This window comes from Barbus barbus (assembly GCF_936440315.1).
Source record: "Barbus barbus genome assembly, chromosome: 34".
NCBI lineage: Eukaryota > Metazoa > Chordata > Actinopteri > Cypriniformes > Cyprinidae > Barbus > Barbus barbus.
The window spans coordinates 26089834-26116533 of record NC_136762.1 but is presented as its reverse complement, the minus strand read 5'-3'; positions in this window follow the sequence as shown (position 1 = coordinate 26116533).

Genomic DNA, 26700 nt, shown 5'->3' with positions numbered 1-26700 from the left:
AATTATTAGCTGAATGTTCTTAGTAATTTCCTTTATTCTTACCATTATTATATATTTTTTTAATGTGACTTTTAGTAGCTTGTTTTCTAATGTTTAGAGTTGATCTGTTTATGCTGTTTGTCACCGTTGTTGAGATTCATACACTGATTCTTGATATCTGTGTGTGTCTAAAGTAAGATTTTTTATTTTTTTTTTTAATTACCAGAACAACTTTCAAGGACCCCTTTTAATTATTGAATACTGCAGAATCACAGGACTTGTATAATCAACAAGGTAAATCTGACTGTTTCAGATTCTGAATGAGTTTGGCAATATAGATCAAATGATCGTTATGTAAAAACATTACCAACATCACATGACCTCTTTTTTCTGTTTGTTTGTCTCTCTGCTGTAACTCAGTTACTGCAACCAAACAAAATCTAACTTCAAAAATATAAGGGTCAAGAGCCCAACTAAAGCAAACACTGATCACTATAATGGTGACATAAAAACTGTGATTTTCTTCTTTGGTGATTCTGCTCGTTAACATCAGGTGTCTTCAATAATGGTCAATCATCACTCAATGAATCTCTTAATTACCTCATTAACTTTAACTCTGCTTCAGTGTTAATTTAACACTCTTATTTGAACAATTTCACAATCTTGAGTGTGGTCTCACATGTACTCCCAGGAGAGTTAATTTCACTCTGGATTTTTTGCTGTGTATGATTTTAAATTATTATAAATACACCTTAATTTATTTTGTGTTGTGACTAGAGGAATACATTTCAGTGAACCAATAGAAGTGACAATACACAGCAAATATATTTCCTCACATAATGAACTGCTCTGAGAAATGAGTGAAAATGTTTCATAAGACACTAACTAAGTGACTGTAACAGCTATAAAGAACAACACTTCAGTCTAACCTGATATAACGTGTTTTGCAATAAACTGTTTATACAGTAAAAACAGCTAATTTTATTATTCACATTATTTTTATTGTGAATTGTTGTCATTGTACAGAAAGACCAAAACCCAAAGTGACCATTAAACCTGCTCAACATGTGTTCAGAGGAGAGACAGTCACTCTCAGATGTGACATAAATGATGAAGGAGTCACTAGCTGGAGCTACATCTGGTATAAAGAACGTTTAAGCAATGTTTTCAGGTATGGACAGGAACACACATTCAGTTCTGTTACTGAGTCTGACGCAGGTAAATACGCCTGTTATGGATTTAAAGGATCACATGGGTCTGACCGCAGTGATGCAGTTACACTGACAGTATCAGGTGAGTTTGATCGACACAAACAAACACACGTTTATTAATGAGTGATTTCTCAACTTCAGCTCCCAGAGCAGTTTTTTAAGTATTTCTTAAGTGGTTAAAAACTAAAAAGTGTTCAGATTTTTAGGCGCTGAGCACCAAACTTGTGTTGCCCTTTTTATAACTCTGAATCTTTGGCTAAATATAGGATTCTTATCCTGATCTCAAAATGAAGATGAAGTGTTAATAATCAGACTTTGTACAATATATTGCCGTCTGTTTATCTTTCTCTTTTTCTTTCTTTCTTTTTTTAACAAAATTGGCTCATATGATTGTCAAGCTAAGTTTCAAATTGTGCTTTTTTTGTGATTGTTCAACTATTACTGAATGACACCCTACAAAATAGTTGTGATGTATCTCTGCAACACTTCTCTGTTTAAATAAGCTTTGTAGGCATGGTCTTGTGTTTGGTAACAGCTCCACATACTGGTCAGAAATAAGACCAATTTTTCCATTGTTGGCCACTTTGCCATTTTGCTGTTCCTGCATAAAACGCCTTTGTTGTCCTTTAACTCTTTGTTCAATTATATACTTCATAAAATAAATACGGTAGCACTTTATTTTACAGCACGTGTACTTCCCTGGTACATACATGGTAAATATCTTGTACCTACAGGCAAGTCTGGGTAATAACGGTCACTTACAGGTGGTGCCTGTACGTAGTAACTAATTAGATACTTTACTGTACTTACTAAGTAGTACTTACGGACAAGTGGGTACAAACAGGCAGGTCCTTAAAGTATCCGTATATGGTAACTAATAAGACACATTACTGCATACTAATGACATATACATGGTAAATATGTAGCACCTAAGGAAAAATGTGCTATTATGTGGTAACAAACAAGACACACACTGTACTTGGCATACACATGTTAAATATGTAGTACTTTCAAAGAAGTGTGTGTTAATGTTAAATTGCACTCCACAACGGTGCTTACAAAGATTGAATAATTGGTAATTCCTGTGTAATGTTTATATGAAATGGTGCACTTTATTTTACAGTCCAATTTCCATATACTTACTATGTACATCTACCTTCAATTACTCAATAAGTATCTTGTTCCATGTGAAATCAATAAATCATGAGTCAACCAATAACCAGAGAAAGAAACCATTCTGTGATGGTTATTCAAATGTTTCCTGAACAGAAAGTGTAACTTTGCAACAACAAGCTTCTTATTCAGCAATGATCAAATGTTTACAGTAAAACAATATTGCAACTGATTAGAAGCAAATTATTTAGTTGTTCAAAAAGGGTCAAGAGTCCAACTACAGGAAACACTGACCTCCATGATGGTGACATCTATTTTAACCAATAAAACATCAACATCTGAATCTCTGTTAATTCCCAATACGAGCTTCTGTAGTCATCTGACAGAAATAAAGTCAGTCTGGTTAGTAATGAGTGAAGCTGGTGATGCTGTTTGTGGAGTTGTTTAATCCTCCTCTGCTGAGATCTTCAGAGATTTAATGTCTTTCAGTTGATTTCATCTAAGGCTGAGGCTGAAGGCAGTTGTAGGCTAGTTCTTGTGTTTCTCTTTTTCTTCAGTGATTCTGCTTTTTAACATCAGGTGTTCATCACTGATGCTCAGTCAGCACTTAATTAATCACTTAATTATCTCATTAACTTTAACTCTGCTGTTGATTTAACACTGGGGATTTTACTGTGTATGTATATGTGTGTGTGTGCTGCCAAACGATTAATCGCGATTAATTATATCCAAAATAATTTTTTTGTTTACATAATATATGTGTATAATGTGTAGGGGTGTGCGATATGACGATTTTTGATCGTGGACGATAAAAATGTCTCCACGATCTGCTTTTGAAGAAATATTGTAGTATCGCGCTACAGCACACATTATGTCAAATACAGTTCTGGTCTCCGTCTCTATATACTGTACAACACGACATACAGCAGTAGAGTTACTCTGACAGGACACTGCACTTATTCGCGATCGCAAAAGTACATTATTTGCATACAAGCCTTGCTGGTTAAATGTTTCATTCCCGCGCTGGTCTGACGTGCGCTTTTTCTGAGCACATACACCTGAAGCACGCACACTAAAACGTCTGTCTAACACCGCCTGATTACTCAACTAACTTATCTTTTGCACTAATACTGTCAAAACACACAAGGTTTACATACAGACTCAGTTGGTTATCTCTAAAATGAAAGTAAATAGTTGAGAGAGAAGCGGATGCATGTCTGTATATTAGATGCGTGCAGCTCTTAAAGGGACAGGACACTAAACGTGCTGTCGACTGTCATTAAAGGGATAGTTCACCCTAAAATTTAATTTCTGTCATTATTTACTCACTCGCATGTTGTCCGAAACCTCTATTGATTTCTTGTGCTGAACCCAAAAGAAGATATTTTGAAGAATGAGGGTAACCAAACAGTTGCTGGTCCACATTGACTTTGATAGCAGGAAAGAAAAATCTTATGGAAGTCACTGAGGACCAGCAACTGTTTGGTTTTCCACCTTCTTAAAAATAGCATTTATGTTCAGCAGAAGAAAGAAACTCATTCAGGTTTAAAACAACTTTTGAGTAAATGATGGTATAAAAATAAAACATTATGACAGAATTGACAGACAGATGACAGAATATTTATTTTTGGGGGAACTATTCATTTAATGTTAACAAAACGCAAAGAGAAAAATCACCCACTATTTTTGACTGACAATCTTTAATACAGTTGCTTTAGGAATCAGTCTATGTAGTGATTTATTTTTATATTTGTTCATTCAATTTCTTGAATGCTCTGCTAAATACACCTATTATACCTGAAAATAAAGCCCTGTTTGTTTTATTTGTATATTATGTGTATTTGTAATGTGTATCTTTGTTCTTATTTTTTAATAAGAAAGATAAAATGATGACAAAGATTTTGATCTTCACCCACTTTGGCCTAAATATCTGCCATGTCTTTTTTTTTTTTTTTTTGTTACCTTGAAAGGCTTTGTGTTTCTAGTTTGGCTGTAATGCTCAGACAACTTGTAAAACCAAAATAGTAAAACTAACATGACAAAGAATCGTGATAAAATCGTGAATCGTGATATTTCTAAAAAAAATCGTGATATGATATTTTTCCCATATCGCCCACCCCTAATACTGTGTATATTTATATAAATACAAACACATGCATGTTATGTTTATATATTAAATATATTTATATATAATATAAAATATAAGAATATGAATATATAAATGTATAAACATAAATATTTTCTAAATATATACTGTATGTTTGTGTATTTATATATACATAATAAATATACACAGTACATATACATATATAATGTAAACAAAAACTTTTATTTTGGATGCGATTAATCGCGATTAATCATTTGACAGCATTTTTGTCTTCATTTCTAAATATTTTAATTTGTATCAATATATAGCCATATATGGTCAATGCATTAATGTAATTACATGGTCAAATGTATTATGTAATATATCACATTATACTTTGCAGTATATTTACATATATTTTTGTTTCATAAGGGTTGTTCCTGTAATTGATTCTTTAAGATGTTTTTCTTACTTTTCCTTTAAAATCAAGATGCAGTAAAGATTTACTAAATCTTCAGTGGAAAAACTTTAATAACTCATAATCCCACTAACTTTATATTGACAGGTTTTCCTAAACCAACTCTGACTGTTGAGCCTCAGAGTTCAGTGTTCACTGGAGACTCAGTTACTCTGAGATGTGAGGGGATTCAGTCACAGAATGGATGGGAGTTTCTCTGGAGAAAAGACTCAAACCCTGAATCTACTGAAGCTGCAACTAAAACAATCAATTCTGTGAAAGTCTCTGATGGAGGAGAGTACAGCTGCAGAGCACGAAGAGAAGGATATTACACAGATTACAGTAAACCAGCAGCAGTAACAATATATGGCAAGTATTATTACATAATGCACATATACTTTAATGAGACACTCAGTAAGTGCAATAACAGCTATAGAGAACATTTCATTTAGTTTTACAATCAAGTATGTGTTCATTCAACAAATACCGTTCATTACTTTAATTGTGAATTGTTGTCATTGTACAGAAAGACCAAAACTCACAGTGACCATTAAACCTGCTCAACATGTGTTCAGAGGAGAGACAGTCACTCTCAGATGTGACATATATGCTGAAGGAGTCACTAGCTGGAGCTACAGCTGGTATAAAGAAGGTTTAAGCAGTGTTTTCAGTGAACTACAGGAACACACATTCAGTTCTGTTACCGAGTCTGAAGCAGGTAAATACTCCTGTAAAGGATCAGAGACAGGAGGATCACGCTGGACACACATCAGTGATGCAGTTACACTGACAGTATCAGGTGAGCTTCATCATCTCTTCATACACAGGCGTTTAACATGTTATTAATGAGTGATTTGCTTCTTTTCCTTCACATTATGCACTGTTTTTTAAAACTAAAGCCATCAGAGATGGAAAGTCCAGGGGTCAGAAAGTAAAAGTCCTGCCACATGTTTATTCCACCCATGAACTCAGCAGCTGATTTCACCAGAGGAGGAACCAAGTCATTCCTTTCAATCACAAGCAAGTCTCAAGTCAAATCCCAAGTCCTCAAAGAGTTAAAGTTAATGAGATAATTAAGTGACTAATTAAATCATGATTTAACATTAGTGATGAACATTTGCTGTTATTGAGAATTACAGAGGATCAGAAGTTGATGTTTTGTTGATTAAATTTATGCCACCATCATGGAGATCAGTGTTTGCTTTAGTTGGGCTCTTGACCCTTACTTTGCTGTGTCTCTCTTTGTAGCAATGCATGTGGTGTTGGATAGTAGAGAGATCAGTGCTCTACAGTGAGTGGCTATTAGCTGTTACTGTATGGTGAGATATTCATTATTAGTGATGGGATTTATGGCTCTTTGAGGGGATCCGGATTGCGTTCCTTTCAAAGAGCCGTTCAAAAGAACAGCTCTTTTGGCTCTTTTTAAATATTTAGTCAGTTTTAAGAAGCCAGCTTGGGGGCATCTCAGTTTATCCTGGAAATAATCACTGGGAGGAATGATGAGGTGAGATTTGTAGTCAAATAATTAAAACTCAGATATCACACACCAATATCTGAGTTTGAATTACTCTGAAATATTGATTATTACCTCATGTGACGGCAGCGTGCACAAGTCATGGCTCCGCTCCTACCCAATGACAGAGGCACGCAGGGTTTTTTTCCACTGGAGTACTCACGTGAAGGATGCTTGCACAACTATCATCATGCTGTTAGGCAGTAGCACCCCTGCGCTGGGTGCGTCCCTCCCCCTATAACTGTTCTGTCTCGGGGGAGCTAATTTGTGTGCATCTGTGTGAAACACGCATAGGAAAAAAAGAACGACAGAAAGAACGGCTCCCCCCCAGCCGCGACTCGGCTCCCATCGTTCATGTTTATGAGCCGTTCAAAAGAATCGGTTCGTTCGCGAACGTCACAACTCTATTTATTATAAGCTCTTCTTAGTTTAAAATAACAGACTTTTTTTTTCTTCTTTTCATTTATATGTTTTGGTTTTGTGTAATTAACTCTGAGACAACCGCATGCAAGAAAAGTTTTGCAGTAATATTTATAAATCTATGAAATGCATATAAATATTTAAGTTCGTGTACTATTTAGACACACAGAGACATCAAGAACCAGCATATGAATCTCAACAATGGCTACAATCAACAAAATGCTTCATGCTGGGTAACACCATAGATATATATATATATAATTCATTCTTTAGAAATTTAAATGCCCCACCCGATGGAGGTGACCTGGCGCCAGCTCTGCCTGAATCACTGAACTCATTTAGAGTCTAATATTTGAGTTAAATTTCCTTTATTGATTACAACAGCCTTGTGACTCCACAGTGAAATTTTCTACATTGTATTTTCTATAAATCTTAATCTATAAGAGGTTCCAAAAATTAAATAAAAATAAATAAAAACTTCAGAAAAGTCTTTCTTTTAGACACACACAGACATCAAGAATCAGCATGTGAATCTCAACAACAGAGACAAACAGCATATTCAGATAAACATATCAACTCTGAACATCACAAAACAAGCTACTAAAAAGTCACATAAAAACAGCAAAAATAAAAGAAAAAAGGCAATTCTTCTCATAATTTATTCTTGCCTCAATGCATGATGGGAGCCATGGATGAGTTTTGATTGGCTACAACATGCTTTTTTGATGGTCACCGTTGTTGTGATTCTCATGCTGACTCTTGATGTCTGTGTGTCTTTTAAAACAATTCTTAAGATTTAGATCAAAATAAGTTTTAACAATATGTGCCTGATTTTACTGCAAATGGCAGATCTTCTGTTGTTCACAGTGTTGACATGATCGATAAAGGAATCTTAACTCAGTTATTCAGGTCACCAAGGATGATTATGTCAAAATAGATCCATCCCCACCAAAAGACTTTTGTTTTTTGTTTGTCTGGCTTCTATAATTTAGTTCTAACAGCCAAACAATATGTAATACTAAAAGGTCAAGGGCACAACTAAAGTAAACACTGATCACTATAATGGTGACTGGTGGTCATTATAATGGAAAAAATTGATTTTCTTCTTTGGTGATTCTGCTTGTTAACATCAGGTGTGTTATTGATTTTGACACCGCTTCAGTGTTACTTTTTTACACTCTGTAGTGTGGACCCATATAGACACCGAGCAGTGTTAATTTGACATCTGGGATTTTGCTGTGAACCTTAAAAATAACAAAATGAGCTTACAATAGAATTAAAACCACCTCCTTCTCCTGAGTGATAACACTACTCTTGCCTGCTGGTTTTTATAGACAGCTCTAATGAAAACACTAAATTAAATAATTACATAAATCAATTAATTTATAACAAAAAAAAAACGTATTTAGTTCATTGTGTGTTAAGGATTTGATTATAATTAAATAAAACACGTAACACAAACTCTAATATTAAGTGTTTATTTTTAAAAATTGTATTTCTAAAAAAAAAACCCTTTCCATTTGTTTTGTAAGTTTGGTCTGAGTCCTTGATGCTTTTATAACTTCTTCACCAGCAGGTGTCTCCAACATGTGCTGTTTCAAGTGCTTTGAAACATCAAATCATTTTTCAAAATGATCAGTTCAATTTTTTTCAATGCTTCAAAAAGCTTTGTTGTTATTAGCACTAATGATGACTTATCAAACAAAACAGCAAATAGTTGTTCATTGTAAAATATTGATCTCACTGTTTTACAACATCACACACAGTATTACAGAACTAAAGTAAACACTGATCTCCATGATGGTGGCATAATTTTAACCAGTAAAACATCAACATCTGATCCTCTGTAATTCTCAATAACAGCAGGTGTTCATCACTAATGCACAATCATCATTTAATTAGTCACTTAATTATCTCATTAACTTTAACTCTTTGAGGACTTGGGATTTGACTAGAGACTCCCTCCTGACTGCCCCTCCTCTGGGAAAAATTACTTAATTACAGTAACTTGAGTAAATGCAATTAATTTCCTCCACCACTGACCCCCCTCCTCATGCCACCAGCGCAGGTCTTGCAGCCGTGACCCTCAGCCCTCTGTTCTCACAGGCCAGTTTGGCCTATCAAACCCATATCTGCCAAGTATCCACATCTGCCTTTACTCACACTGGGCCTCATTCATGAAACACGAGCACAACAAATTTTTGTGTAAATTGTTTGTAAAGCCGTTCTGACGTAAATTTTCAGATTCATAAAAATGTTCGTATTTTCGAAACATTAGTTGCTACGAAAGAAATTTACTCCCTACCACCAATGGTGCGTAAAACGTTCTGTGTTCTTTTTGGCAAACTGGTGACACTGAATTTTGATACACTGCCATTATAATATTTTACAAGTTCATTTGTCCCTTTTTTTTTTTTTTTTTTTTTTTTTTTTTGTGTAGCTGAGAGGAGATCGTCCTCACTGCAGAACACAAGATTCAGGGGGCGAGTTTGATCCAGATTTTTAAAAACATATTATTAACTATACAACTTGTGCAGTTATGCTAATTCAGAAGGGAAACTTTGTTGTCAGTTGACAGCAATATTATTCCAACAAGCCAATGTAAACATCTTAATTGTTCCAACCCCGCTCCCTGGATCTTTGTTCTGCAGTGAGGGGCTACTGGCTGAGAGTTGATAAACTGTTTAGTTCCAATTTAGCTTTGGGTAGAACCAGAGCCGTTGAGAAACAGAGTTGCAGCAACAGAAGTTCAAAATGCTCGATCGTAGGGGAGTCATGTGAAGTGCTCATGAACCTAGTCTCACTTGAGTAGAGCGCCGTACGGCCTGTTTTTGCTGATTTTTTTCATTTTGTTTTAAGTTTTATTCATTGGTGGTGCTTTACCTGATGGCATGCAGTTGTAAACAGCAGGCTTCTCCGATTAAGGAGAAATCCAAGCCACAAACCGCGAGCGATATGATGGACAAGATGGCGAACACTGTTACACACTTTGAGGACATTCTAAGAACCGAGTTGACGGCAATGCGGAACAAGTTCGCTTCTCACATGTCAGTTGTTCAGTTGCTATGCTCTAAACTGGATCTTCTTACAGGGGAGATGAGAGAACAAAAGAAAGTCGTCGCAGATCACGATAGATGCGTTTTCGCACTCGAGCAACAGGTTGTGGACTTACAGGATCACAATAGATGCAGCAATCTGCGTCTGATTGGATTGTCTGAAGGTTCCGAACAGGACGACCCTATGGGCTTTTTGAAAAGATCGCTACCATACGTGGTTCCCGTCCCTGGCGGGCAAAGAGATTGAGGTGGAGCGAGCGTATCGTGTGTACACAAGGCTCTCCTCAGATCGCGCTAAACCATGGGTTTTCATCTTAAAACTGCTGCGGTACACAGACAGGGAGCTCATTCTGCGGGCCACCAGACTTCATGCCCAGGTGAAAACTTCAGACAGAGCAATGCTGTCTTTCTTTCCAGATTTTTCTCCGGTCACCGCAAAAAGAAGTGCATTTGCACCAATTAGGAAGGAGATGAGAGACGCTGGCATACATAATTTTCTCCATTATCCTGCAATGCTGAAGGTCATTCTCAATCAAGGTCAACCTAAAATGCTATATTCCCCAGAAGAAGCAAGAGTTTTTCTCAGATCCCTTTCATCCACCAACTCTCAGTGAACTTCAGCTGGACATTTGCTGTCTAATCGGAGAAGAGATGCTCTAAATAGTTAGGTGACTGTCTCTTTCACTGTTCACTTTAATGTTCACTTCTTAATTCATAGTCCATTTTGCATACAATTTCTCTTAATGATTATGATATTTTATTTGTTTTAGTTGTATTCTGTATCTCTCCTTTCTTTCTATCTTTTATTTATTTATTTTAATTTTTAATAAAAAATGTTTTTTAAATATAAATACTACCTAGTCAATATGTGACTATGGGGCCAAATGTTGGTGCTTCAGTAATGTGCAGGTTTTTGTTAATGCCGCGGGCCATATTAAGGGCTGCTGGCAGATCAAGGTTTGTTCTTGGTTTGATCTGCCATAGGTCATGGGAATGTGTTTTTTGAATGGTAACGGGGAGGGTGGGGGGTGGTTTAATGGTAGACTCAACTGGTTTTATTCTCAAACTTGTATTTTGTCTTATTATGCAGTAATTCTGTTTGACACCTATGACTGACCTTAATATTCTGAGTTGTAATGTAGAGGTGTACAGGTTTTCTGGATTTTTTTGCGAAGAAGAAAGATTGATATAGTGTTAGTTCAAGAATCCCATTTGAAAGAGGAGGATATACACAGGTGTAATAACATGTTTTATGAAGTGGTATCTCACTCATCTTCGGATACTAAAACCAAAGGCGTACTAATATTGGTCCGGAGGACTTTAAATATAACTTCTTTAGATAAAGGTTGTGATACAAATGGTAGAATAACACACATAAAAACAATAGTGGAGAATAGGAATATTGTATTTCTCTCTGTTTATGCCCCTTGTACTCCTGACCCTACTTTTTTTCTCTGTTTTGTCAACCTATCTCTTGAAGTTTTCAGATTTTGAAATTGAATTGGGTGCAGATACGAATTCTGTAATGTTGCATATCCTAGATCTGGACCAAAGGAATCACACTCTCAAGCTTTGTGTTCTGACAATATTCAGCAATGTGTAACCTCATCTTCGTTGGTGGATAGTTGGTGTTTATTAAATCCTTCTGCTAAGTCTTTCACTTTCTTTTCTGCTACTCATAAATCCTATTCGCGAATTAACTATATTTTAATTTCTACTTCTTTATCCTCAGCTGTTCGTGATGCCAATATCTGTTCCTTATCTTTGTCGGATCATGATTCAAATTTGTGCATATTATCTTGGATCCCTCGGCAATCCCGTGCCATAAGATGAAAATGTTTTCAGTTAATTCAGAAATAAATTTGCTGAGTTTATAGAAATTAACCAAAGTTCAGTGGATGATCCTCAAACACTTTGGAATGCAGTTAAATGATTTATAAGGAATAACTCAATTTCATATGCCTCTTTCCTTCTTAAAAACTGACACAAAAAGATAGTTGAACTGGAATCACAGCTCCAGAATCTGACTAGAGGTAATCAGCGTTGTTTCTCAGACAATACACTCAGTAAAATTATGGCGGTTAGGTCCGAACTCAATTCATTACTGAGATCCAGGCAGAATTATTATTTTCAAGGGAGTAGACCAAGCCACCTTTTAGCCCTAAGATTACGCAACAGTGAAAAGTTTGCTAATATTTCAGCAGTGAATTCCCAATCTGGGCTCATTATGACAGACCCAAAAGACATTAATATCGCCTTTCACTCTTTTTACTCTAACCTCTATACTTCTTCGGCTGATGGTGACCCTGACTCTTTTGCAGCTTTTTTGTCCAACCTTGATTTACCTAGGCTGTCAGATTCAGATTCGGAATACCTGGCTGAACCGATCACTCTTCAGAAGCTGGAGTCAGCAATTCGATCTATGAACAAGGGGAAATCCCCAGGCAAAGATGGCATTCCAATCTAACTGTATACTACTTTTTGGTCGGATTAAGGCCCCTTATGTTAGATATGATAAATTTTTCAGTTACTCAAGGCTCATTTCACCCATCCATTAATATAGCTGTTATTTCTCTCTTGTTAAAAAAAGACAAAGATCCGACGTCCTGTTCTAGTTACTGGCCACTTTCTTTGATAGGGACTGATGTTAAATTATATGCTAAAGTACTATCTAGTCGTCTAGAGAAATTTATGAATAGGCTAGTTCATCATGGAACTATTTATGGGCATTTCTATAGCATCTGGGTCTAGGATCGAGTTTCATAAAAATGATAAAAGTTTAAGCAATGGTTACATGATGTGATCGTTACAATGCAAGGACAATTTGGCAGTTTTGTATATTTATTTAGAGTCAACTTCATCTGAAGTCCTCAAGGGCTGGCGTCATCTCTTCACAGGTGTTGGGTCATCTGAAGTCTTCATGCGAGGCTGGATATAGTCAGCAGGAGCAATCTATAGATTACACCAACAAAATGTGATGGAGTCATGCTTGGGAGCTGGCACTTTTTCACAAAGAACAGGGAGAGACTTGCCAAACCCAAGAGACTCACTGTGAGGGTGATGTCTCATCACAGGGAGTCTTCAGGTGGTTCTTGTTCTGAGCCAGATAGAGAAGGAGAAAAACACAGGAGAAATGGTTAAGTGATGCTCCATCACATTTCAGTCCTGTGGCATCACTGCTCCTTCAACACAGTGCTTCTTCACTAGCTAAGACATTTAAGTATAAAATACAGTAGAGGTTTACTGTGATTACTTCTATAAAATAGTAGTGGTATATAATACATTTTTGGAAATTTAGTCTAGCATAATTCTGAAATTAAAATTGCTCACCTATTTTAAACTTTTCATTCTCACTTATGTCCATCAGCATCCTTTGCAATAAATCCAAGCCTATTAAATAACTCACCACCAGCAAAAAAAAACACGTTTAAAAGCCTTAATTACACAACGATGTATGAAACTGCATGTAGAGAATGAATAGCATACCATACATCTACTAATTAAGTGAGGAATAATCTAATAATGATCCGTTTTAATGCACAAGGCAATTTGATTAGCTGTGCTGATAATATACAATTTGTTTCTATAAATGTCTTACCTTTTAAAAGTTGGTTACAGCGGCCTCTTCTGCTGCATCTCTATGGCGCTGATAGTATTAGCGCGAACTTCCGGGAACTATTGAGCGGCTCCACGATCCGCCATTGCTGTAAGAAACGGCCCATTGGAGTCAACGGAGTTGTCGCAACTCTCTCTCTCTATGGCTTTGGCTTTGATTTTCCAATCAATGGAGGAGGAGCGGGACAAATATCAAACTGACCAATCATCCTACTTGAAACTGAACAACAATAGAGAACTTAATATTGCTGGTTACTGCATTGTTATATTCAGTAATATTCTTCAAAATGAGATACTAGTAATCAGACTTGGGGAGTAACGTAATAATAATCAGGATACAAAAATCTAGTAACTGTATTCCGTTACAGTTGCATAAAAAAACTAAGTATTCAGATCACAGTTACATTTTGTAAAAAGTGGGAATACTATCAGGATTACATTTGTTTCAGTTAAAATTAAAGTGCGTGTAAAGAGAATTATGAGAATTGTTTTTAAACACATTACAAATGTTAGAAGTGTATTGCTGAAACACATTACAAAGACTCTGAACTATGTAGTACTGAATTGTGGAGTTAAACCATTAAACAGTTTTTCACCAATTCTGTGTTCAATTTTTTTGGGGGCGGGGCTAAAACAGTGGCTCGATGACGCAATGAAGCCACCGACCACCCCTAACACTATAATAGGTACGTTTGACTTCATGCAGCACTTCGCAGACCGATCGGCGGCTGACTTGAAGCAGTGCATGCCGGTTAGAAAATTTGTCTCACTTGAACCGGTGCCGACGCTACGTCACTGTCACGTGTGGCGTCAAAGTACCGTGAGAGCGTTTCGAGAGCAGCTGGCACAGTTTCTCCAGAGCGACTGCAAGAGCGCTGATGACCACACAGCTGTTTCACGATTGGCCAAATTCACCACATGACAACAATGACGTCTTCAAATCCAATACAGCTCACAAATCTGTTTTTAGAACAGTAAATGCTTTTTTACTGTAGTCGCAATGTTATATTGAGTCACGTTTATCATAAAACACTGATGAAAGCATATATACCCCCACTTTATTAGTATTTAAATAGTTTACGTTGAACTTTATTTTTGCGCATATGGCGCTGTATTAAGCAGTATATAAAAAGTGTTTCTGTTGATCATGAAAACGTTTCTGAAACGTCTGTGCATTTGACAAATATTGCATTTTATTCACTTCATCTGTGATAGAGTATGCAAACACCGCGTGAGTGTTCAAGCAGCTACTCTCGCTGATCGTCTGTAGCCGCGCTTCAAGTCGAACGCACCTAATAACTGTTGAGAGGTCAAGTTCTTAGTTTGTCTTTTTGAATGTCTGTGATGTTAGATATACAGATTCTAGGCAGGGACGGTTCTAGGGTGAACGGATACCCTGGTCTTAGCCCAGAGACATCAATATGTAGCAGAATACATACAATTTAAAAACATGGAGCGTTCTCAATTCACATCTAGAAACGCGAGCTGTACCTCTTTCTCTTCTTTTACTCTCTGGTGTTTGCCATTGCTAAGCAACCATGAGCAGCCTGCCTTGACGACGAGATAACGAACGAGCACGCTCAAACGTATGGCTGTATATCAGTAGCATCCATTCAGGTGGTTGTAGCGGTATTTGACAGCTGAGAGAGAAGGCCGCTTTCCCGCGAGTGGGCGTGGTTTCAGCGCCGACAGCGGACATGCCCCCAGCGTTTGAGAGCAGAGAGTCCTGCTTATTTTTCAAAGATTTTGATAACTTATTTTAGTTACTTGGCAGTTTTTTTTATCCTTCAAATTTGGCTGGGTGGTTAATAACACATTTTTCTGTTGTATGACAAACTCAGAACACATATTTTAATATCACTTTACATGGACTTTAAATAAAATATATGTTTTTGACATAATAACTCTAGCGCTGCTTTATCATACAGTAGTTCCTGGTTCTGTTGACTCGTTGCAAATAACACCCGTCTACAATTATTCTCCTGGATGAGACGCTGCTACAGTAAATTACGATGCTTCCTGCTGGGAAAACCGTTTTCATGTCTGGAAATTTCAGTTATTTTGTCTTCAAAAAGGATAAAGGAAATAACATAGTTGTACAGCGTAAGCTACACATGACTCTTGCTTTAACAAAGCCTACTCAACCAACTTGACAATTTGCAGGTATGACTAGCATGGAAATCATTATGTTAGCTAAAATGTATGCTTGTTAGTGATTTAAAAGTCCATGGTGTGCAAGACTGCAGTTGTCTGTAAGGTTTTCTATCGGAAAATGAGCTGGAAAATGTAGAAATTAACAAGAGATCAGTCAATGCAATAAAGAAAGATCATGGCATTTGACATACATTTCCACATGTAGGCTAATTTTAAAATAGAATATGTATATGGTGAATTTTTTTAATGTTGTGTTTAACTATTTAAATTTTACTTGTAGGCTACATGTAAAAAAAAAATAATAATAAAAATAAAGCTGTAAAACTAAACTATATAGCCACTAGATATCTATTAAAGACATAGATAAATAAAAGTAGGCTACATAAATATTGCTTTTTTGACTTTACTTACATATGTACCTAAAATGAGTCTAAAAGTAATCAGATTACATTACTTTCATATTGTGGTACTTGGATTACATTACTGAATGAAAAACAAAATGGCGCCGCTGATGGCAGCTATTGTGCGTTGCTCCTCAGTGTTCGTATTGCTTTTGTTTGTTTTTCCTGTTTCTTGTTTTTCAAATAAGATCAGTTTTACCAGGGATGATCTGCTGAACATTCGGCAGAACACACCACAAAATCTTCTACCGGTTTTTGATTTTTCGGACGTTTTGCTGGACATTGTAGTTGGTGGAGCCGTAGCTCTGGTCAAACGCTACAGGAGGAGGCGCAGACGGGGAAAGCGAGCCGGCGCGCTCGTGAAACTTCGTCAGCGCGGATTTAGAACGGCGTTACCTAGCATCCATTTGTCGAATCTCCGCTCTCTACCCAACAAAACGGACAAACTCCTTCTGCTCTCCCGGACAAACAAGGACTTTTCTAACTCTGCTGCTCTGTGTTTCACGGAAACCTGGTTGAATGGCGACATACCGGACAACGCCATTCATCTGCCTAATTACCAGCTGATCAGAGCAGATCGGGACACAGAATCAACGGGGAAATCGCGCGGCGGCGGGACATGCTTTTACATCAATGAGAGGTGGTGTACAGATGTAACTGTGTTAAAGAAGATGTGCTGCTCAGATCTAGAAACGCTCTTCATTAACTGCAAGCCGTTCTATTCGCCGCAGGAGTTCTGCTCGTTCATTCTCGTGAGTATCTACATTCCACCGCAAGCGCACGTGAGCACAGCTTTACAGAAACTCGCTGATCTGATCACAGAGAGTGAGCAACAACACCCGGACTCTGTTTTAATCATTCTCGGGGACTTTAATAAAGCAAATCTCTCCCGCGAACTGCCAAAATACAGACAGCACATCACATGTCCCACCAGAGACAGTAATATATTGGATCACGGTTACACAACAATAAAGGACGCATATCACTCTGTTCCACGAGCAGCTTTAGGACTCTCTGATCACTGTTTGGTTCATCTTATTCCATCCTACAGGCAGAAACTTAAGTCTGCGAAGCCTGTATTAAGATCTGTTAAAAGATGGACTAACGAAACAGAGCGGGATTTACAAGCCTGTTTCGACCTGACTGATTGGACTGTTTTTGAAGCTGCTGCAAATGACCTGGACGAGCTCACAGAGACTGTAACATCTTATATCAGTTTCTGTGAGGACATGTGCATTCCTATCAGGACTCATCTATTCTACAACAATGACAAACCATAGTTCACTGCCAAACTCAGACAGCTCCGTCAGGCCAAAGAAGATGCTCACAGAAAGGGGGATAAAGTCTTGTACAAACAGGCGAAATACACACTGGAAAAGGAGATCAGAGTGGCAAAGAGGAATTATTCTGACAAGCTCAGGAACAAATTCTCTTCCAGTGATCCTGCTTCAGTGTGGTTAGGATTGAAGGACATCACCAGCTACAAACCCAGCACTCTGGAGAATCAACACCTGGCAGACGACTTAAACGAGTTCTTTTGTCGTTTTGAACGATCACCCCACACCCGCCCAGAACACCCCTCCACACAACCATTCACACCTCCAGCAACCCCTCTCTCCCCCACACCTACAATTGAAATCAGTGAAGATGATGTGTGCCAGGTCTTCAGGAAGAAGAAAAGAAGGAAAGCACCTGGTCCAGATGGTGTGTCACCAGCCTGCCTAAAAATCTGTGCTGATCAGCTGGCCCCCATCTTCACACAGATCTTCAATAGATCACTGGAGCTGTGTGAAGTCCCCTCATGCTTCAAACGCTCCACCATCATCCCCGTCCCAAAGAAACACAAAATTACAGGACTTAATGACTACAGACCTGTGACCCTAACGTATGTAGCCATGAAATCATTCGAAAGACTGGTTCTGGCTCATCTGAAGGACATCACTGGACCCTTACTGGACCCCCTGCAGTTTGCCTACAGAGCAAACAGGTCTGTGGATGATGCAGTCAACATGGGACTGCACTTCATCCTGCAGCATCTGGACAGACCAGGGACTTATGTGAGGATCCTGTTTGTGGACTTCAGCTCTGCTTTTAACACCATTATCCCGGAAACCCTTCAAAATAAACTAACTCAGCTCTCCGTCCCCACCTCCGTCTGCCAGTGGATCAACAGCTTCCTGACAGACAGACAGCAGTTAGTAAAGCTTGGCAAATTCACATCCAGCACTCGAACCATCAGCACTGGAGCTCCTCAGGGCTGCGTTCTCTCCCCACTGCTCTTCTCCCTCTACACCAACGATTGCACATCTAAAGACCCCTCTGTCAAGCTCCTGAAGTTTGCAGATGACACCACACTGATTGGCCTCATCCAGGACGGTGACGAGTCTGCTTACAGACAGGAGGTTAAGGAGCTGGCTGTCTGGTGCAGTCTCAACAACCTGGAGATGATCGTGGACTTCAGGAGAAACCCCGGTCCGTGTACGTTTTGATAGTTTGTTTTCCAATTTGAAATGAAATAAGCAGAAACGAGAAAACGGCACCTTTATTGGTTTTTTCATTTTTAAAAAAAAAAACGAAAAAACGAGATTTCGGCTTGATTTTTCGTTTTTTAGTTCAGAGGCATAAAACGAATAAATGACTTCAAAATTCGTTTTCCACATGTGGGCGGTCCTTAGACGCCCCCTTCCGCCGATTGGTCGTGACGTCATCAGTAGTCGCTCAGGTCTGTTCAACAAAATAATAGTCCTCTAACGTTACTATGGCTACCGATTCTTAAACTGTACAGGGCAGGTCCTGTTGGGCTTTCTTCTGTGCAACTTTACGCGTTTCACAGAAATCTTTACATCAGAAATATTAAATATTAGTCTGCCACCAGCCCGTTTTATTTAGCTGTGCAGAGTTAAATCTGTGTGGTGACGCTAGACAGCGCCGAGCGAGAGAGGATCACTGACCAGTGTTCAGTCAGCAGTCAGAACTTGGGTATACATTTTTACTGAAAATGACCCGCGAGTATGATTGACAGGACGATAGCGGAGGCAATTAAAAGCACAATATAACTTCTGTTAACAAAAACATATATATATTTTTTTTTAATATAAGTGGCTTTGTCTTTGTTTTAATCAAATAATTGTGAACCACAAACCGAGCCTTCGTTTTAAAGGGCGATTTCCAAATATATTTTATTTATTTGTTATAATATGGGTATTTTATGTCACCCGTCTTATTAGTTTGATTATAGTAGGCTATACGCGAGTTTTTTTATTGTACTATTTTACTGTTGTTTTTTTAATTAACAATATATCATAACAACTTATAAAGATCAAAATCTACAGAAGAGATTAACAAATAACATTGGTGTTGTCATAAGTTAACTAATCAATGGGAAAATTTCCTCACCGGCACAACCCATTCTTAATGTTGGCTACATGTTGAGCACATAATGTTAAAGGCTTCTTAAATACCATTACACTCGGTTGAAGAGTCAAGAAGGATGTTAAATTTACTGTAGATTTCAATCTGTCATTAGTTGGTGACCCGGTGTAATTATAATAGCATAAATAAAAACAAATACACGTAATAGGCTATGTATGCCAATAGGCAAAACACATCTGCTTTTCCTCTAGATCACTTTACTATGGAAGCCAGGGCCGTTTGAAGGAATTTGGGGGCCCCAAGCAAAATGGACATGGAGGCCCCCCGCACGCAAAGGAACCACAGCATAGCCATACAGTTTAAATTCACTCACACTTTATATAAATAAAAAAGGTTTACAGTGCAAATACTGCTGTTGCATATACTGTGCATAAATAAAAAAATTTTTAGAGTGCAAATACTGCTGTTGCATATAAAGTGCATAAAATTTGAACATTTTCAACAATTGAACATTTGCAAAAAACACCACTGTACCATAAAATCAAATATACATTAAAAAAGTGCACAATAACTAAATCCAACATACTTAAAGAAAAGATGGTAACACTTTATAATAATAGCAATCATTAATAGAAGGAAAATTGACAGTTAATTAATCTTTAGTCTTTAGCTATGCATTTACTGAATGAGCACTGTGCAGCTGTTCGTCCGACTGTACTGTATTTTATTTTATTTTTCTAAACTGTTTTAATTATTCTTATTTCTTTTTATTATTTTAATTTCTTCTATGTAAAGCACTTTGAATTGCCATTGTGTATGAAATGTGCTATATAAATAAACTTTTTACTGTTAACAAACAATGAAATTATAATTAAATGTTTACTAATTATTAGTAGTGCTGTGAGTCGACTACCAATGCTTAAAAACATCCCAAGCTAATGTTTGATGCACAGAATTTATTGTGTGGTTTTCCTAAATAGATTATCACAGTGGAATAGTTAGTATAGCATGCTATGCCACTTTCATCAAAACCTATTACAAAGCTATAGCAATGTCATGTCATTAAATATGATAAACAGCGATTCTGGAACAGATCTGCGTCTTCCTTATCCCGTTAAAAAACATATTACAGTATGTAACCATATTCCGTCCGTTCAAAAAAAAAAGTTGCTCTAACTGTTCATTACAAGCAGCATTTGCTGTCAGGCAGGTAGCTTAGCTAACATACATAAACATATTTCTGCTAGCCTACCTGCTGCAAATTGCACCATTTGTACAAGACAAGTAGAGCTATTTTATGTGTGTAATTTATCACTTACCACTGTCTTGTTTTTTCTTATCCTCGTCATCCTTTCTCTTCTTTCTTTTTTGGCTTCCTGAAGCATAATTCCGCTTCATGACTGCCGAGGAAGTTTTGTATTTTGCCGGCAGCAGAGATCGCGTGGTTGGCTGGCTGGCGTCAGCGAGGGGGGCCCCCTTGAGGGGGATCCCGATAACAGTGTCATTGCACTTTACTGCATTCACTATCAATGGGGCGCTCACACAGTTTGTCGCTGCATTTTATTCTTAACCAGTCGTTGTCTTGGGGCCCCAGGCCAGCTCGGGGCCCCAAGCAATTGCTTGGTTTGCCTGCCTTGTCGCGACGGGCCTGATGGAAGCCCGTTTCCGCCAATGAATAAAAAATAAAACAAGGTAATTGCGACTTTTTATCTCACAATTCTGACTTTATAACTCACAATTCTGACTTTATAACTCGCAATTCTGACTTTATAACTCGCAATTCTGAGATATAAACTCCCAATTCTGACTTTATAACTCCCAATTCTGACTTTATAACTCACAATTCTGACTTTATAACTCGCAATTCTGACTTTATAACTCGCAATTCTGAGATATAAACTCGCAATTCTGACTTTATAACTCGCAATTCTGAGATATAAACTCGCAATTCTGACTTTATAACTCGCAATTCTGAGATATAAACTCGCAATTCTGACTTTATAACTCGCAATTCTGACTTTATAACTCGCAATTCTGACTTTATAACTCGCAATTCTGACTTTATAACTGGCAATTCTGAGATATAAACTCCCAATTCTGACTTTATAACTCGCAATTCTGACTTTATAACTCCCAATTCTGACTTTATAACTCCCAATTCTGACTTTATAACTCGCAATTCTGAGATATAAACTCGCAATTCTGACTTTATAACTCGCAATTCTGACTTTATAACTCGCAATTCTGAGATATAAACTCCCAATTCTGACTTTATAACTCGCAATTCTGACTTTATAACTCGCAATTCTGAGATATAAACTCGCAATTCTGACTTTATAACTCCCAATTCTGACTTTATAACTCCCAATTCTGACTTTATAACTCGCAATTCTGACTTTTTTTCTCACAAATGCGAGTTTATATCTCACAACTCTGACTTTCTCGCACCATAGTAAACCACTCTCCGTGTAAGGTTTTGCAGTACTTTGTTCAATTTGCTATAGCTGAACTATATATTGAACTAGATGAATGTTGCGTCCGAATATGATTTTTGAACAAACATAAAAATGACTCATTATTCTTTATTTCTATGTTTTGCGCTCGCGGTTGGACACTACCGCCGGGCTTTCGGACACAACATTCTTCATTTCTTTATAGTTCTGAGCTTGAGGCAGCTTCTATCGCGTTATTTTAATAACAGCTGTCAAGTAAAAAACTTATTATTGTAACACTATTATTGATAGCTCATCGGCAGCTTTATTTCCAGAAATCCCTTTATGTGCTGGTACAGCAGAATCCGACTGTCCTTCGAGAGCATAATACTTCATTCATACTTAATTTATAGCTACTGCAAAGTTTAGCATCAACCCAAATACACACGGTTCAGCTATAAATCTGAATAAAAAAAATAAAAAATAAAAAACAGTGTTTTTGAGCAGGGTTGGAACTAAATTCTGCAGGGCTGTGGTCCTCAAGCAACTGAATTTTGCACCCCTGAATTAGATTGCATTTATCTGGAATATTGGTTTGGACATTTTCATAAACGTTTTCCTGAATATGCTTCTAAGATTTTACACTATTTACAGCCAGAACTGCAACCAGAACGAGACCAACTTATATTATTATTGTCTATAGCAACGATAATTTAATCACAGAAGTATATTATATAGGCCTGTAGTCTATATGAAGAATTCAGATGCAAAAGCTTAAATGCCATCTGAAATTTTCTTCTAAAATTAGTATTTTTCTCAGGTTCTTTTCATTGTCATTAAAGTAAAATAACTGAATATAAACGAAAAATACTAATTTTAGAAGAAAATTTCAGATGGCATTTAAGCTTTTGCATCTGAATTCTTCACATATAATTGACTAAATAATTTTCATTTATTTATAATTTATTTATAATTTTCATTGGGGATGTCTTGCTTGGTCGATATCTTACAACATTAAATACAGGAGATAAGATAATTCTATAGCAAGAATAGAGATGAAAGCGCGCTTTATGCGAGAGTGAAGGAAATCCACCTGCGTGCATTCATATATATCCACTCTCGTGTTACAATAATACGCGCTTTACTTACAGCTGTTATTAAAATAACGCGATAGAAGCTGCCTCAAACTCAGAACTATAAAGAAATGAAGAATGTTTTGTCTGAAAGCCCGGCGGTAATGGTAGGCTACTGTCCAACCGCGTCCAAAAGCCTTACACGGAGAGTGGTTTGCTATGGTGCGAGAAAGTCAGAGTTGTGAGATATAAACTCGCAATTGTGAGAAAAAAAGTCAGAATTGCGAGTTATAAAGTCCGAATTGCGAGTTATAAAGTCAGAATTGCGAGTTATAAAGTCAGAATTGCGAGTTTATATCTCAGAATTGCGAGTTATAAAGTCAGAATTGCGAGTTATAAAGTCAGAATTGCGAGTTATAAAGTCAGAATTGCGAGTTATAAAGTCAGAATTGCGAGTTATAAAGTCAGAATTGGGAGTTTATATCTCAGAATTGCGAGTTATAAAGTCAGAATTGCGAGTTATAAAGTCAGAATTGCGAGTTATAAAGTCAGAATTGTGAGATAAAAAGTCGCAATTACCTTGTTTTATTTTTTATTCATTGGCGGAAACGGGCTTCCATAGTAAAGTGATCTAGAGGAAAAGCAGATGTGTTTTGCCTATTGGCATACATAGCCTATTACGTGTATTTGTTTTTATTTATGCTATTATAATTACACCGGGTCACCAACTAATGACAGATTGAAATCTACAGTAAATTTAACATCCTTCTTGACTCTTCAACCGAGTGTAATGGTATTTAAGAAGCCTTTAACATTATGTGCTCAACATTAAATCTGTAACATGTAGCCAACATTAAGAATAGGGTTGTGCCGGTGAGGAAATTTTCCCATTGATTAGTTAACTTATGACAACACCAATGTTATTTGTTAATCTCTTCTGTAGATTTTGATCTTTATAAGTTGTTATGATATATTGTTAATTAAAAAAACAACAGTAAAATAGTACAATAAAAAAACTCGCGTATAGCCTACTATAATCAAACTAATAAGACGGGTGACATAAAATACCCATATTATAACAAATAAATAAAATATATTTGGAAATCGCCCTTTAAAACGAAGGCTCGGTTTGTGGTTCACAATTATTTGATTAAAACAAAGACAAAGCCACTTATATTAAAAAAAAAAAAAAAAAATTATGTTTTTGTTAACAGAAGTTATATTGCGTTTTTAATTGCCTCCGCTATCGTCCTGTCAATCATACTCGCGGGTCATTTTCAGTAAAAATGTATACCCAAGTTCTGACTGCTGACTGAACACGGGTCAGTGATCCTCTCTCGCTCGGCGCTGTCTAGCGCAGCTTCACCACACAGATTTAACTCTGCACAGCTAAATAAAACAGGCTGGTGGCAGACTAATATTTAATATTTCTGATGTAAAGATTTCTGTGAAACGCGTAAAGTTGCACAGAGGAAAGCCCAACAGGACCTGCCCTGTACAGTTTAAGAATCGGTAGCCATAGTAACGTTAGAGGACTATTATTTTTTTTTTTTTTTTATTTTATTTTTTTTTTATTAAATTCTTGCTCAGAAATACAAATGTAACAGAACATATGCCAAGGCAAACATCCAGGGGTTCAAGGGTAGCCAAACAATACATAGCGATTACAAATCATAAGAGAAAGAATAAAGAAAAAAAGTAAAAATAAATGAAAAATAAATAAAGGAGATAAATAAATGAGAAAAAATAAGACATAAAATAGATAAACAGATCACATAACAACTAATATACTCTTTTCTCACAACATAAATAAACAAATACAAATTATACAAAAACACCAAAAAGTGAGCATACATTTAAAGTTTTAATTGCCTTTTTGTTATAGGAGGTAGATAAAGATTTAATATAAATTTTAATATCTTCTTGAAAATAAGAAAAGTTTGGGGTAACTTTCATGACCTTGCATTTGTGGATAAAAAACTTTGCAAGCAAAATAATTAAATTGCAGAGAAAGTAAGCATTTCTATATTGCTTCTCAAAAGTGAAAATTCCAAACAAAACATCCTTAAAGAAAAGCTCAAAGTCATTGTGTATGAAATTTACAATGAACTGGCAAATGTCTTGCCAAAGTTTTCTTGTATGAACACAATGCCAAAAAAGATGCAAGACAGTCTCTGGTTGCGAGTCACAAAAAGTACAGTTCACATCTATGCTTAGATTGAATTTTGACACAATAAAGGTTTTAACAGGATAGTACTGATGAATAAGCTTAAAAGAAATCTCTTTAACCTTATTTACCAATAAATACTTGTTAGGAAGCGTCCAAACCTTTTTCCACAAAATATTTTCCACTGATCTATTCCATTTTGAAACAGCTTGAGGAGTGGAAACAAAATCATTAAGAAAAAGAAAGCGAATATTTCTGTTATTTTTCAAAGAAGATTTAAAACATATCCCACCTACGTACGTGTCAACTGGGTTTGGAAGAGGCATTTCAGAACTTGTCAAAGCACTGTTATAGCCCTTAAATAACATAATTACACCATTCGGAATAGCACCAAATACAGTGGCAAACTGTTTTGGCGTAACAGGAAAATTATAGTGAGAAAGAAATTCTTGATAAGTAAACAAGTAACCATTCTGATGAAATAACTGACTAACCCGATTGATACCATTCTTAAACCAGTTCTCAAAAAATAGGGACTTATGCTTATAACATATATTCTTATTATTCCAAATGAAGTAACTAGTTGGAGAAAAATTGTGCTTGAAAATCATAGACCATGCTAAAAGTGCTTGTTTGTGGAAATTAGAAAGAGCAACAGGGATCTTCTCAATACTGTAGTTACATAGCAATAGAAATTTCAAGCCTCCCAACTGTGAAAAGACATAATCTGGTATAATATTCCAAATACTGGATGTGTTTTTCAAGTAATTCCTCAACCAGTTAATCTTAAAGGTATTATTTAACGTTGCAAAATCAACAAAATTAAGACCACCGTTACTATAACTGTTGGATAAAACAGATTTCTTGACATAATGAGTCTTATTTTTCCATACAAAGTTACATAATTGTTGATCAATCTTTTTACATATTACTTTATCAGGTTCTAAAGAGATGGCTGCATATGTTAGACGTGAAATGCCTTCAGCCTTAGAGAGGAGAATCCTTCCTTTTAGAGATAAGTCTCTCTGAAGCCACTGATTGAATTTTCTTTTAGTTTTCTCTAAGATAGACAAGAAGTTTAAATTGCACCTAAGTTTTGGATTTTTGGATATTACTATTCCAAGGTAGGTAATTGTCTCTTTGACTTGGATATTACATACACTGGAAAGAGAGAGTTGTTTAACTGGCAATAATTCACATTTGTGCAAATTAAGAAGAAGCCCAGAAGCATTGGAGAACAATTTAATAGTATTAAGAGCTAAGGGAATCTGGTCTGAATTTTTAAGGAAAAGGGTAGTATCATCAGCCAATTGGCTGATGATGATCTCCTTTCCCATGACACTAATCCCTTGCAAAGTACTATTCTTAATGTGATTGGCTAATAATTGAGTAGTCAAAAGAAATAAATATGGCGAAATGGGGCAGCCCTGGCGTATTCCCCGTTGCAGATCAAATCTTGGAGAGGTACCGTATTTAAGCTTAATTGAGGAATTACCACGAGCATATAAAGTTTTAACAGTTTTAATGAACAGGTCTCCAAAACCAAATTTTTCTAACGTTTTGAATATAAAGCCATGTTCTATAGAATCGAAGGCTTTGTAAAAGTCCAGAAAAAGCATATAACTGTCATCCTTCACTAACTCTGAATAAT